The sequence below is a fragment of the Apium graveolens genome, chromosome 8 (genome assembly GCF_009905375.1).
Source record: "Apium graveolens cultivar Ventura chromosome 8, ASM990537v1, whole genome shotgun sequence".
In the NCBI taxonomy this organism is placed as follows: Eukaryota; Viridiplantae; Streptophyta; class Magnoliopsida; order Apiales; family Apiaceae; genus Apium; species Apium graveolens.
Window position 1 is genome coordinate 27,355,058 of NC_133654.1, and position 11,148 is coordinate 27,366,205.

Sequence of the window (11,148 nt, forward strand, 5' to 3'; positions counted from 1 at the left end):
AAAGGTTTCAAACAAATTCATGGTATAGACTATGATGAGACTTTTTCACCAGTTGCTATGGTCAAGTCCATCGGGATTTTGTTAGCAATAGTTGCTTACTTTGACTATGAGATTTGGCAAATGGATGTATATATGATACAACTTGAGGGTTTTCTCGATCCAAAGTTTGCTAAGAAAGTCTGTAAGTTGCTTCTACCTATTTATAAATTGAAGCAAGCCTCAAGGATAATGAATATTCATTTTGATAAAATGGTCAAAGAGTTTGGCTTTAATTCAAAACGAAGATGAACCATGTGTTTGCCAGAAGGTTAGTGGGAGCCATGTGACATTCCTAGTATTATATGTAGATGACATATAACATATATGGAATGACATACCTTCTTTACAGGATGTTATTACTTGGTTGAGAAATAGTTTCTTGATGAAAGACTTAGGCGATGCTACCTATATATTAGACATTAAGATCTATAGAGATAAATCGAAGAGATTAATCAACCTAGTTGGAGTACATGTAAGAACCCAAATTCGGGGTCAAGATTCGGTATCACTTAACAATCTTTACATAAAATAAAAGAATATTCAATTAACACCTTGAATCTGGATCGTTTACAGGTTATGGTATGAAATAAGAATCTAACCTTCTACAATTCACAACTACTACAATACGAGTGTAAATACCTTTATGCTAACGTCCTTGTCATATTTTTCTAACATCATCGTCCTCTTGCAGAGAAGATCTCTCTAACTTCTATTGTCTAACGAAAGCTATTCACTTATATCCTTATCTGCTTCTGAAAGAAATAAGAATTTACAAAGCAAGAGTGAGCCAAAAATGCCCAGCAAGTATATCATTGAGTTTCAAACATCAATATCAAAGGAAAATTCTCGGATAAAATCTTGAACAATTTTAAATAATTCTATTTATTTGAAGGAGTTGAGCGAATAAACATTGGCGGTTACCAACCTTTAATTATAAATCCAAAAGTGACAAGCGATTCCCAGATTCATCTCCTGAATCAGGGTTGTGTCCGGTTTTGGAATCATAAAACTTTTCGAGAAAGAATGCCGTTAATGGCGATCAACAATAAATTAGACTGGACACTAGTTCACACCTATATCCTGCTGATCAGCCAGGATACAGTGTAGATCTATATCTCACTATATAGATCCAGTCGGGTACCACAGGCACTATCGCCCAAGGGTCCGGTCCATCCCCGGCCCATAGGGTACAGCTCATCACTAGCCCTCACAATAACCATCCAGCCCGTAGAGTATTTTGATGTCAAATCATTTTGATTTCAAAATATCTCAACTCAGGGTTCGCAAATAACCCGAAAGAATGGGTATTTGCTCAAGAGAGCAATCGATAATATATGAACAATAATGAAAGGAACTTGCATAATTAAGAGTAATTGCAGTGAAATATAAAATAGTTGACTATTCTGAACTTAGAATAGGAATGAAGAGATATTTGCAATATTTTACGAGAAAAGTAAGGAATACTTGCCTCGATAAGCTTTAACCACTATTATCGGTTGACTGTTGGATTGCCTTGAACATTTGTCTTTATCGTCGGACCACTATCTTATTCTGGCTACGATCTCAACGCTCAGGTCCTTCGAATGGAACTTTACTGATCTCAACGTCTAACCATTATATCATTTTTAGTCCGAAGTCACTCCTCGGGTCTTCCGATTAGGACCTACAGGGTTGAAATACCATAATTCAGATAATCGTCTCGCTTAACATAACACCACTATCCTATTCTACCCATAAGATTTCATAACCCACTCATATTTATATATAGTATTGAAATACACGTAACAATTATGGTTCACATCTTCGAAACTCGGTTCGGTATTTATTTTCGGAAAATACGTATACTCGTTATTTTGAAAAATAGGGTAATCGATTATTTATAAAATATTTTGTCCCAACACGTAATTAGGTTTTGTAAAATTTATTTACATATCCTCGTTCGACATCTCCGATAATTATAGGTTACATCCCCGTATTTTCGGAATTCATTTCCCGAAAATTGGGCAGCGTTTCCTTTGTTTATCGGCCTACCCGTCGAACAAATCGATGTCAATCACCACAATATCGCAATACAATGGAATTCACAATTCAATTCGTCAATCCCATCCACCAGTACGAATTCATCTTATTAATTATTATTATTCATTTTAATTTCAAAATTTATTTTACGACTAATTTTATTTATTTATAATTTAGGACTCATAATTAATCATCATTGTCCATCATCGGCTCGCTGAGGCTCATCACCGACGGCGATAAAATTTGCGGGTTCCCGATTATATTGGACATCCTTCACAAATTCGTCAATAATTATTAATTAAATCTCACATCATCGATTAATTTATTTCACAAACCGAATCAATATTCAACAAATCATCAAAATAATCAATTAATTTTGGCAGGAAATTAAAGAAATAATCCCAACAGAATTTGGTTCCAACAACAGAAAACCAGAGCAAAGGCAACAACGAATACACAGGCAGCACCAGGAAATCATCCCGCCACCAACACGCGCAACCACGCGCTGGCGGCCGGAAAACAAAGAAATTAGGCAAAATCACAGAGCGGCAACACAACACACGCACACGACTATATATATATACCGCATATATACACACGCACACGCAACATGACACACACACAAAGCCAGACACACAGACGGCGGCACACGCGCCACCACCTCGCTGGAGCGGCAAAGGGCGGCGGCGAATAGTAAAGAAACAGAAGCATAAGGAAATTACCCGAACTTGCAATCACCTAATCAAAAAAATGAAGTGTAAGAAAGGAGGAGGGGGAGAAAAGAGTTCGGGAGAGGTGAGAGAGAGGGAGTAAGGAGAGTGATTGAGGGCTCGCAGAAAAACAAAAGCAAGGCGGTGGTGAGGCGGCATGCGTGTTTTTATTACTAAATAACTGGGGTTTTATTCTCATAACACGTATCCAATAAAGTCATTTTATATCGTTTCCAATTCATTAACGGTATAACATTGTAAATAAATATTAATCGAAATAATTGTAAAATAATCTTAAAATTCTCAAAATATAATAAAACTAATAAAATAAGATTTCTGAAACTTTGAAACTCTTTCTGAATCGCACGATCTACCCGCATTTTACAATTTAGAGAACAAACGTGCGGGTGGATAAAATCCATAAAATTCCCAGAATAATCTTAAAATTCTTGAAATATTTAAAAGTTAATAGAATAGAATTTTCATGATTTTTCAAACATTCTGGAATTAAATACTGATTTTACAATTTAATGAAATCAGAAAATTATTTAAGGATAAATAATCAATAAAATATTGATTCCTAAATTTTATAAATTCCTAAAATAATAATTAACATTATAAAGCAACAAAATTAATTTTAGAGATAATTTTAGCATTTAGAAGAATAATTATTTAATAAAATCATTTCAAAAATAAAATAATGCCATACAGTTCAATAATTAATTACACAAATAAGGTTCGTAACCAACAATTACCCAAAATTAACAATAAGGTAACACACAGCTAACAGACTCATCACATATTTTATTTATTTGATAATTCGATAATTACATTTACGTATCGGATCCGAAAATAGGTTACTTAGCCGCTAAGTAACTATATAACGATATAATTTTAATACCAGATTCGGATAATTATCAAAAAAGAGCTTCCTATAAAACACTTTATACAAAAATAAGGTGATAATAGCTTGCCTTCCGAGAATATGGGTTTTACCGATCTATAAAATGATTAGCGTATCGAAATTTTTCACGCCGGGACTCGTACGGATCAAACCGTACCCCGGATCGAAAAAGTCAAAATATGAAAAGTGTTCAGAATTATCAGATTAGGTTAGGAAGGAGTTTTTGGAAGAGTTTCTGGTTGTAAAAATGCAAAAGCGGTTGAAGTGGGACGATTTCTAATTCTAAAAAGTAATTTTATAATCACGTAAAAATAATCATTATTGATTCTATAAATCCTCATAAAATCACATAACACTCCAAAAATTACCAGAAAAATACCAAAACTATCTATATTTTATTCTGGATGATTAAAGATTAAAATATCTAAATTTTATCAGAAATAAACATCCAAATATTAATATCAATCATCAAATAATTCACCAAAATTCACATAAAAATCACATAATAATTATTTATTGATAAAAATAATTACATAATATTTCTCGGACGTTACATCCTTCCCCCCTTAAAAGGATTATGTCCTCAGAATCATGCTAAGGAATAGACACTGATACATTTCGAGTATCTTACTTAAAATTTCTCAGGACTCATCATTTTCATCACTACTCAACAGTCTTTAGCCAAAATTAACATCTATCAGTTGCTCATGTAACCTAATTTAAATCTCCATTCTGTACATATGGAGCTAAATTACTCTTCCTGGTCATACACACATGAACGTCTTATGAACTCGTTATACCTGTGACAACAAGACCAACTTATTCACAATCATTCTATTTTCTTCAAAAGACTAACTTAGTTTGTACTAATCTTATTTTGGTTCTAATTCTAATAATTCGTGCTCATGAATGCCACCCATTTTTACTGGATGTTTAACTTTACTTCTCATGTCTCTTTCCATTCGATTAGACTGACCTATAATCGTTTTCAATCGTATTCGAGAATCTTTAATCGATCTCTTGTACTTTTCATTCATCTACGTCCGATATACTGAGCTCATGGTATTTTATGCTTCAAAATGTCCTACATCTATTCAAAAGCTTAAACTTAAAGGAAAAATTTCAACAATTGCATTTAACTTACCACTTAGCAGTATATCCCAATTTCTTTTCAACCACTATCAAGTATATTCATCGAGCGAGAATCTCTTACTATCTGAAAGGAAATATATTAATTTGGAACGGAATGAATCATAACTTTATTCAAAACCCGATCTCTTGGTACTAATACTCATTTTGTTGTCATATCAAATTAGATATTAATATGAACTTTGATGTCACAACATTCCATATTGAAGTCAACATCAATCATCTATATTATTACCACCTTTGATATCTAACAACAAAGTAAGTATCAGCATAAAACAGAAACTGAATCAAAATCTGACCTTCAATTTTTAACCTTTCCAATTCCTTTACCAACTCCCCAGTAATTTTAATGATATTCACTCTTTCTTTTCGACTCAAGACATCTATAAATAGACCTTGCTTGGTTGGTAGTTAATGGAACCTCTCATAATCAATTATGACCTGAATTCATACATTTGAAGCTTAGAATGTAGTTGCTATTTTTCAACCCTTCACAGGCATATCTTCAGGTGTTCAACTTTTTCTCCCTTAATCTTTGAACGGGCTAGGATGTTATCAATAAATATAATTACACTATCCAAATATTCCTTATATATTGTGTTCATTCAATCCTCAGACTTACAACTTCTGATAATCAATGTGTAACTTCATATCTCCATTCTCCTTTTTCCATGACCACTTTTGTGCATAGCGCAAAACACTCCTTATCTCATTATTCATTCATTCCACACTCCTAAAGTTTCCTTAACTCATTACTTTATCCCTACTGGGACATACGATACAGGGCTTTTGTCACCAGCTTGACTCTATTCAATAACCGATGAGAAATTCTTACCTCATTCCCCGAGGTAACCTTGGTAAATCATTCATTAGAACCTTCGGGACTTCACTTTAATTCTAAAGAATTCCGATATGAGACTCATTGTAACGTTCTTCTCTAACAGTTTGCCACGAATACTGTGTTTAATCTTCCCTGTTTACGTGCATTCTTTGAATGAAATTCCTATTTTCAATTATCGGCGTTTCACTTCATTCTCATATCAGTTCTGGCACAACCTATGTTCACAACTTGCTTATATCCTGGATCATTTTATAAAATTTCTTTATCATCCTTTTGATTCCATTTCTTTTCTTAATTATTTCTTCATTCTCATTATTCATTATTTCTTTTAAATATAAGGGATCTCTTTTTCTTGATAATATTAATCTGTTCATTATTAGATAAGTCATTTTTGAAGTTAACGCTAGAATGAAGGCTTTAATTTATAATTTTTAAATTCTTACTAACAGAATTATCAAAATTCATCGGTATCTATTTTTCTTAGCCTCGCTTAAATCATCACTGATCGCATATTTGGCTTTCCCCATTTGATCAACATTCATTTTTCCTGAGTTCATATGTAGACTTCGTCAGTCTCTATCTTACATCGGTTACTTGGATTTGCGAGTTTCCCAGTATTTCACAGCATCTTCCATTAAATCATAATTTGACATGGATGTACATTCACGTCCTTCATGGAGTATTATTACAGATGGTAACATTTCTTTTCTCTATCTTGGATATTCAGTTCTTGCAAACGTTCTCTCCACTAATTTACAGTAGCTTCCATTAAATCGTCATTCGACATGGGTATATATCCAAGTCCTTCCTGGAATGCTATTACAGATGATAGAATCTCTTTGTTTTATCTTGAACCTTCGGTTCTTGAAAATATTCTTCTTACTAGCATGTACCAATAACTTTATGTTCCTCTTGTTTATCGAAAAGGGCATATTTATCTAGATAAAATCTCGCACAGGCTTGCAGTAACATCACGCTACTTGTACTAAATTTCCAATTTCTGCTAATGTCATTACTTGCTCTAAATTGCTAATTGCTTTGATTTCGGATCTAAAAATCATGTCATAATTTGACTTAAAATAATTGGAATTACATACATTGATAAAGTATTACATATTTTATGATGCAAGAGTCAAAGAAAGGATATGTTTTGATGTCTCGTGGGATAGTGATCTCAAAAGATAATTTCCCCCTAAATCATTAGATGATAAGGGACGTTTAAGAAAGTTCCAGATGCGTCAGCAATTGGATCTATAATGTGTACAATGATATATATTTATCCTGATGTTTCGTATGCTTTGAGCATGACGATCAGATACCAGTCTAATCCAGGTGAGGGTCACTGGATAGTTTTCAAGAATATTATTAAGTACTTAAAGAGGACTAAAGATTTATTTTTGGTGTATGGAGAAGATAGGGAACTGGTTGTAAAGGGTTATACTGATATTAGTTTCTGAACCTAATTTTTGGACAGACAAGGATGATTACGAGTTTATGTTTGTTTTGTGTTTTGTCTAAATATAATTGATGTTAGCCAGAATAGTTCATAGCAAGAACATTAATGATTCTATGGAAGTCGAATATATTGATATTTTTTTTTGAAAAAGCCATGGAGATTGTTTAGGCATGTCCTTAGGCAATGTCGCCTTATTAATGAGATTAATGATTAAGGAGATATAAATGTAAAGTGCATAGTAATGATAGTGTTGCAGACCCACTGACTAAGGCTTTGTCATAGCAGAAGTATGATGGTCATACTAGTTCCATGAGTATCAGATCCATGGGTGATTGGCTCTAGTGCAAGTGGGAGATTGAGTGTTTGTGCCCTAGAGACAATACTGTGATGTTTTAGTTTAAGACATTAGGATTATTAATGTTTATGTTATATCGATTATTCCCTTTATAATTTATTAATTCTAAATTTACTGCGATATAAATGTTAGATTAATAAATGTTCATGGAATATGATATGCAATTATGTATCTCTAAGTACGTGACTTAAAATGAGATTATGAGAATAGTATCAATATTCCTAAAGGTCCCTAGTCGAGTATTATTATTAAGGGACAATAATAATACATTAAGACTGGTGTGTTTGTTGGCTGATGATCACATCTCATTGATCATAGGTATAGTGATACTAAAGTCAAAAATACAGGCAGATGTATATGTACATGGTGTTGGACAGACCCGATATGAGATTCTACATGTATATTGTGTCATAAGTAGTTCTCAGAGTGATAATGATGTAATGGTCCTTAGACCTGAAGTCATTATATTTTTATACGAGAATTCATATACATTGATTCCATTAAAAGTTATCCTTGACCGGGTAATGATAAAAGCGTACATTGGGTATATTATGAATCGTTTGACAAATATGAATGATCTAGATGGGATTTAACCCTCCTATTTCAGGAGTGATATTATTGGCCTCTTGTGTGAGCTAGACTATGAAATGCGTGGCCACGCTCAAATGTTGATATGATATGATAGTCTACTCATTGATCAAGGAAACTTGGATTAAACTATGATGAGGATGACATATTACATGCCTCTAGTTTAATCTATAATATTTGGTTAAAGGGATTATATTACATTGTACATCATTCACGAAAGGTTTAATCGATCACTGATTTAATTATTATTACTTGGGTAGCAATGATGTATTACTAGATGTCACTCATTGTTTATAATTTAAATATGAGATATTTAAATTATTGCCAACGTAATAATAACCTATAGGGTCGCACAAAAAAAACATGGAGGAATATTTAATTCAAATTTAGATTTAAATTAAAAAAAAGAAAATTTAAATTATTTATTATTAATTAAGTTGGACTTAATTAATGGGACAAATGAATTTTAAATTTGTATATTATTAAATTCGAAATTCAGTTAGTAATTGAGTTAAACTTAATTATTAAATAAATAGAATTTCAGATTTTAATAAACTCTAACTTGGATTAGGGTTAGGACTATTTTTGGTCTCTCTATATAAACATCCTTAAGGCTAAAATTAGGGTAACATTTTTATTAGATAAAAATATAAAATCCTAGCAGCTAAAGGTGAGAGAGTGAGAGAGGGGAAAACAGGTCCGTTCTTGGTTCTAGTACACGCCTCATCTGTACCAGCTTTCGTGTAGATACCTCTACGGCGTAGATCGTTAAGGTGGGATACGTGGTGTTCGGTTAAAGCTAGGATCTCCTTTTGACAACCATAATCGTAAAGTTTCTTAAGGTAAACAATCTGATCTACGAATTAAATATTTGTTTTTTTCATGGATCCTGTAGTGGGTTTCGAAAACTCTAATTTTTTCACATTTTTATTACTATTTTTGTTGCGTTTATGTGCTCGAAACCCAACACTTATGTGTTGGTCAGACATGGTTATGTTTTGCATCCTGCCGCCTGCAAATACTTTGATCACGAATGGATACATAAAGGCTTGAGGAGATACATCCTTTATCATTCTTCAAAGTTTGTCTCTGAAATATTCATTCTCAATTGATCTCAACCATGGGATTTTTGAGGCTAAGACAAACAGTTCCACAATGTTCAGCTTCTTCAGTACACTGGTAGACACCTTTATCTGTAGACCATCCCTATGATTGATAGTAATTTTCCATCCATTCTTCCGAATGTTCATAGTGGTTCCAGTAATTATGCTACTGAACTGATCATAGAACTCATGGATTTTGTCATGGTTCTTTCTGTAATCCTCCACAGTTCTCAACAGATTAGAGTTACCGTGGTCTGAATAGTGATATGTTTCTGGTTTATCCATTTTCTTCTTTATTTCTTCCCATTTGCTTCATTTCCTGTTAGCTTGAAGATATGCTTCTCTTGCTTCTCTGTTCTCCCTTCTTTGAATGGATCTCTAAATTCTTGCTCTTGATCTTTCCATTTCTTCTTGAATCTCTGTATAAGAGCGATTGATTTTCTCTGGCAATCCATAGAATAAATAGTCATCTGAGAAAGCATCTTTATCTTCAAACTCTTCATCTTCAGTAATGATCCTTCTTTCTTCTGTAGCCGCTTCTTCAAATCTTGGCTCACACCCTATCGGGACATCACTTTCATCTATTTCACCTTCCTCCAGTTCCTCTTCAGAGAATAAGGGTCTTGGAGCATATATCTGAGACAGCAGATTTTTCTGAGTTATAATGATTTGGCTCAGATGACCTGATTGTTCCCCCTGAGTTGTTAAGTTCTCCTTAGTGAATCTTGACTTGAGGAGCACCCTTTCATCAATTCTCTCTTCTTCCTCTTCCTTCTCTTCCTGTATCTCATCTTCAAACTCATCATAGGCAACTTCAGTAGTCTGAAAGGCATCTTGAAGTAGATTAAAAGCAATGGCTACTTTTTCTTGTTCTTCTACCCTTTTCTACCCCTCAGTTGGGTTATCCTTCAGAGCTGGTGTTGATTGAGAATGTAAGGTCGGGACTGGGATCTCGAGAGAAACAGGCAGTTGCTTGCTGACTGAGGTCATTAGCCCAGTACTGAAAAGAGCTTCTTCATAAGAGGCCGGGATCGACGCTTGCTTACTAACTGAGAGCTTTGGCTCAATATTGGCAATTGCCTTTCCTTTTCCTGTGTGAGATAGAGATCGCTCAACGAATTCCCGTAAACTGGTGAATGTTGCTTGCTGATGTTCAAGTTGTTCGGAAAGACTGGTGATTTGATGATCCCTGAGAGATATTCCATCCTTGAGATATTGATCTTAAGAATCAGTTGTTCTTTGAGATAACTGTCTTTGAAAGCCAGTTGTTCTTCAAGGTAGGATTTGGTGACATAGTTTGACAGATCTATGGGTGTATGTTGGATGGTGGGTGTCTCACAGGCTTCTCGCAGTGTATCACTCATCACTCTATCACTCGGTTTGGGGTGATGTGTATCACTCGATCTCACAGATACACTCCGCTCAGAGCTCTGAGTTCCAGATGTACCCGCAGAAGATACTGGAGCCATCCTTGAGGAGGTCAGCAGTGGTGCAATGGGAGTTCGCAATTCCTGATCCTTATCTAAGACAAGTTGCCTATCATCACTAGATGACTCATCCAGAGTTAGAATCTCTGGGAGGAGCACTGGGGCCATCATATTTGGCATCTGAAACCCAGCTTCCCCTTATATCTGTAAAGACACATTCCCCTTAGGCTCATTAGTTAAATCTAGTTCATTTCCAATGGGTTGCCGATCCACGCCTATGTCGGATCCACTATCCGTAGATGCATCTAGAGTTATTAGTTCTGGGGAGGTAAGTGTTGTGCTAGATTTGGCAGCGATTACAGCACTCTCTCCTAACACCTGTGAAGAAGATTATCTGTTATGGGACCTTGAACAGGATATTCTAACCGTAAGATGGTCGAATGTCCCGTTACCGTCAATTCATCCTCGCCAAATAGTGCTATTCTAATAGACGCATTTAAAGTTTGCAGAACTTGAAGAGTTGAGGGTGTGTTTTACTCGTTACAGAGTGTCGTGGC